Here is a 5,324-nt window from a genome sequence, read left to right as displayed (position 1 = left end):
AGATTTTCTAATATCATGCAGCCCTGAAGTTACCCTTAAAAAGCAGTGCATTATTTAAATGATTTTATTAGTGATGGATTTATAATAAATTATTTTGATAAGGAAAACAGTTATATTATATTCCACCTTTAAGACGTAAAAGAAATAAAAGTTGCCATTTTGTAATGAAAACCTTTCAGTGGGACTCATATTACACAGTTAGAACATTTCCATGAAGCTCACCTCTTTGCATCTGAAGGTTGATCAATGTTAAAACTAATTACTGCATCTTTTGACTGGCTGCTCTTGAAGGACAGACAGCTTGGTCCAGGTTCTTGTTCCTGTTGTTTCCTGTGGATGAGAATGTCAGTCCAGTCAGACGCCTCTTTTATTTCCTGTCAGAAATAAACTTCTTGGATTAATAAATCTACAGTGTGAATGAAAACCATTCACCACCGTGAACATTTTAGCCTTTTATTGCTGTTAAAAGCAATCATGATCCAACAATTACAGGCTTTTTTTTTTTTTTTTTTACAAAAAAATAACAAAAAATCTCCTTAAAGCTGTAACATGTAACTTTTATAAAACATGTTTTTTACATATTTGTTAAAGCTGTCACCATGTCGTGACACGATGGTATGAGAGACAATCTGTGAAAAGATCAAACTCCTCCAACTATTTTTGCCATCTAAAGAAATGCAACGCTGCCAGTCAAAATCAACCAATAAGAGGCTGGAGGAAGGTCTTAGCGCTGTCAATTAACCTTGTGTATGTGCTGCTTAATGTGCTAATGGCAGAGAAACAAATTACCAAGACAGGAAATCTGTTTATCCGCGTCATTGATGACCATGATAACTATCATCAGCAATCCTAGCAGACTCTGCCAACAGGTAGAAGCTAAAAGCTAAGAGCATTGCTACAGCTAGCTGGGGACAGGATGGATGAGCAGCACATACACAGGAATAATTGACAGCACTAAGAGCAGCTTGACTTTTTTATAGATCATTTGTCTTATACCATACGGTCTCAACATAGTCAGTTTCAACAAATATGTAAAAGACTTTTTTTAATGAAAGTTACATGCTGCAGTTTTAACATCAAAGTGAAACCTGATTTCTACAAAATAAAGAAAAATAAAATGTAACTTTTTACATGCGCCTTAATTAAAAATTACATGTTTCATTCCTATGAATAATAATGGTCTTCCAATACATACCACTTCCCATAGGAGCAGAATGTGCTGACATGTGAAAGATGAAATACTTTACATTGATTCAGTGACATTTTACACATGTGATTCAGCTACAGCTAACCTCTTTGTAGCAGAAAGCTGGTTCAGGTCAGACTGGCCAGACTCCATATCAGGATCAGATTCTNGTTTCATTCCTATGAATAATAATGGTCTTCCAATACATACCACTTCCCATAGGAGCAGAATGTGCCGACATGTGAAAGATGAAATACTTTACATTGATTCAGTTACATTTTACACATGTGATTCAGCTACAGCTAACCTCTTTGTAGCAGAAAGCTGGTTCAGGTCAGACTGGCCAGACTCCGTATCAGGATCAGATTCTCTTTCAGTCTGATTTCTGCAAGTAAAGTTGCTTTAATGCTGGGAGTGCTGATCCTGACAAAGTGATGCAGAGACAGACATCTCACCTCTTGTCCTCTGGTTTCTTACATAAAGTGGTTTCAGAGAAAGGAGCTTCCTCTTCCTTGTCCTCAGACGTCTCCATGTTGCCAAATTCAGATCAATACCAGCTTAGACACACAGTCCACCTTAATCTGCAGAAAGACAGACTCCACATTAAAACTAATGTGTTGGGATTTTAGCCATAGATCAACACAATGTTAATAAAATGACACACGGCTTTCAAATGGTTCACAAACAAAACTCTGAAAATTGCAGTGAGCACAAATATTAAGCTCTATTTATCATGAAACCTCTAAATGAAATCTAGTGCCATCAGAGTTTCTTTTAGAGAACAAATCGTTTCATGAAGACCAAAGAACACAGCAGGTTTGGTTTAAAGATGTGGAAAAGTTTAAAGCAGAATTAGAAAATGAAACAATAGACCAAGAGTTGAACATTTCATGGAGCTCTGAAATAAACCAGACAGACAGGTTGGGTCTGTTTATGGAAAAACCGGTTATAGGCAGTTTAGTGGAAAGGCACTGATAGTCATGTACTCTACAAATCTACTTTTAAGATCTTTAAAAAAAATCTAATTAAATTATGTGGAAGTTTTGTAGGTTCAACGTAACTTTCATGATTTATAGGTGTTTAGATTTTTAGTTTTGTTGTTTCCAGTTCAGATTGTGATTTTTCTCCTTTATTTCGGTCTTTCTTTTCCTGTTCTTCATTCGGTGACGTTAACTAGCCAGAAATTTTACTCATGTAAGAGTAGCGATACTTCTTAATGATATTACTCAAGTAAATATAAAATGTATGGTGTAGAAAAACAACTCCTAAAAGTAAATGTTTCCAAAAAGTTCCTAAAGTAAATGTAACTAACCCTCCTCTGGTATGTTCAGTCCTAAAGACAAAGTGTTTAACCCTCTCAGGTCTGTAGTTAACACACCCAGCAACAGTCAAGTTAGTATTTAAAAACTTTTCGAAGGAGAAATTGATCACTTCTTTGTAAAAGTCATTATTTTTCTCAATCCACCATTTTGTTTTACCACAGGAGCAGCAGCTGTAAAGCACAGCAATTTAGTTCAAGATTTATAGAAACCTTTGCATAATTTTAAGTGTTGGACTAAGACTAATTTAGCACCGTTTATCTTTGGAGCAGCAATAAAAAATTATTTGGTTGCAATAATTTATCACCTACATCCTCCGGAGGCTGTATGAGTTAAAGTTGATCTGAGGGACATCGTTTAATATTGTGGGTGTATTTATAGTTTTCCATTCATTAAATGTCTGATGGAAACGTTGATAACGATGGAACATCAGTTATTTTAATATTTTACCAACCATGAAGAACACACCTTTAATAAGGGTCACATAAATACTTATAGTGGTGGGAAGTAACAAAGTACAAGTACTTTGTTACTGTAGTAGATTTAATAATGGGTACTTTCTACTTTTACTCCACTACATTTTACAGTAAGTATCTGTACTTTCTACTTCACTACATTTCTACAAAAGTGTCGCGTTACTCGTTACATCCAAGTCGCGTTGCGCTTTTTTTCCGTTAAAATGTGAAGTTCAGGGTCTTAATTAAGGTGGCGCCGTGAAATCCAAGCAATAACTGACTTAGTGTCTGTTGTCACCCATCGCCTCCACCTTTACTCGCACGCGGAGCTCCAGACATGCGCAGTGGTTTCCTCTGAGCGGGAGAAGATGTCTGTCTGATCGTCAGTTATATAATAGCTCTGCATAACTCATAGATATGGCGACATGTAAAATAAGCAGCGTTTAACTGCTTCCACTTCAAAATGTCATGCGGTGCAAATGTCTGAACTCAATTACTGTTTCAAAAATTTCTTAAAAATGACATTAAATCTGTTCAAATATATTTTCTTTCCTGTTTGGTATGATTTTCAAAGTCTTTTCTTCATCCTGTACAAATGTTCAAAGCATTTTTGGTTATAATTCTAATATAGAATTTAAATAAACTTTGTCCGAAAATGTCCATCTAACAAAATATCGTGTGGTACGACAACAAGAAATTCCCATTTTTGGACTTATATTTTTAAATCCAGTCAAAAACATGAGGTTGCATCATCCAACAGTCTGCCAAGAATCCCTGGAGACAGCAAACAGCTTTGTTAATCTTTCTCAATTTTTTTTTTTTAAAGTGTCACTTTTAGCAGTCGGTGTGTAGTTGACATATTTGGGTGTCATGTGGTATGACCTCAAAAAAAACTATTAATATTGAAATATTCCTATAATTTTCTATTTTGATTATACATTTCATATTTGCACTGTGTGGGAAGCTAGGTTGTTTTTTAAGGAGGCAAATTATTTGCCTGTTAATAATGACGGAACATGAAAGTATCATGTGGTGAGACCGTTGTTATGATACATTTAGTTTCTGTGCTTTTATTTTTGATTTCAAGACTCCAATGCAAAAGCAATACTTTCTATTATTATTTCCAGAATAGGTTTTTGTGCAGTTTTAGTATTTTCTTAACAATATCATGATAAAAATACAATAGAACATGTAACATTACGGGAATAGTTATAGCATGTATTTAGTCATTTATTGTTTTGATCTATTTTACTAGATCCCACTGTCATCAAACTATGAGCTATGATGAAGTACCATATGTGGCCCACATAATTCAGGATGTGAGAGAAGAAGTCCAGGTCAGCACCATGCAACAGTCTAATGACAATAACTTGGTCACATGCTCATCAGAACCACAACCAGCAAAACCTCATAGAGTTCCAAGTTGAACAGCCAAGACTGGGCAAAGTTCACAAAAGCCTGGTTCTAAAACCTGCTTGACAATAAGCATTTTCCTTTGTTCACTTGGACATTAAAGTGCCCAGGAACAGTGGTGTGTCAATCGAATGGCCACTGATCATAATTGACCAATTTCTGTGAAAAAGTGTATGACTTGTAACCGCCGATTACTGTCTTTTGTTGCCGATTACAAAAACCAATCACCTCATACTTTGCAGCCTGCTTTTCCTTCACACTGCGCAAGGCAGCAAATCCTAAGCAAGTGGAAATTTAACGCTCCGAGAGTGATGGGAAGTTTGCATCTTGTGATATAAAAATACTTAAGGAGTGAAGCTCGTCAAAATGCATCAACACAACAAATTTTACTGATTGCAGGTTTTTCAGTTGTCCTTTTGACTGAATACTTGCTGCATTGTGCCTGCAAGTATTGTACATGTTTTTGTCTAAATTAGGTGATTTTATGGTTCCATTTTGCCAGATCACATAGTGTCATTTATACCTAAAGCGAAAAATTAACAGTCAATCCACGTGATCAGTATTGGTGATCGGCAGTGATCGGCCCTCGTGGGAGATCAGAATCGACAGGAATAAACTTAATAGGAGCGTCTCGACCCAGGAGTAACACGATGGTTTTGAAGTTCATTTAATTTTTTTCTGTTTTGAGACCATTACTTATCAGACATAGTTCTGCTTTACAGATTTACTTGTAATAAATATTTACAAGTAAGAGGAGTTAGACGACAATACCAATAATAAAAATGACTCCACATTTAAAGATTGAAAATCAACTAACCCAAAAACAGCTCTGAGATTCACTTCTGTTTCAAAACTACAAAATGGCAAAAATTAATGAGCCGATTTGACCCGTTCGCATAATTTCTTGTGACTAAACAGTTGAGTCCTGTAAGGTGAAAGTTATCATAAAGA

General features: G+C 35.6%; 1 long non-coding RNA gene across 2 annotated transcripts in view; it reads right to left on the bottom strand.

Annotated features, from left to right (window-relative positions):
- Positions 1-217: 217 nt before the first annotated feature.
- LOC107834007 (uncharacterized) overlaps positions 218-5,324 on the bottom strand; it is a 7,550-nt gene continuing 2,443 nt past the window's right edge. Inside the window, exons 2-4 of one of the 2 annotated variants that reach the window (XR_001659784.1) lie at positions 1,642-1,767; positions 1,494-1,571; positions 218-330 (exon numbers count right to left, since the gene is read on the bottom strand). This is a non-coding gene — a long non-coding RNA (uncharacterized LOC107834007). Of the gene's footprint in view, positions 331-1,292; positions 1,356-1,493; positions 1,572-1,641; positions 1,768-5,324 lie in introns of those variants that run through there. The other variant, XR_001659783.1, reaches the window with a different exon arrangement.

Source organism: Poecilia formosa, unplaced genomic scaffold (genome assembly GCF_000485575.1).
Source record: "Poecilia formosa unplaced genomic scaffold, Poecilia_formosa-5.1.2 Scaffold499, whole genome shotgun sequence".
NCBI classification, from domain to species: Eukaryota; Metazoa; Chordata; class Actinopteri; order Cyprinodontiformes; family Poeciliidae; genus Poecilia; species Poecilia formosa.
The sequence above is the reverse complement of the archived record's forward strand: the minus strand, read 5'-3'. Positions and strand labels throughout refer to the sequence as shown.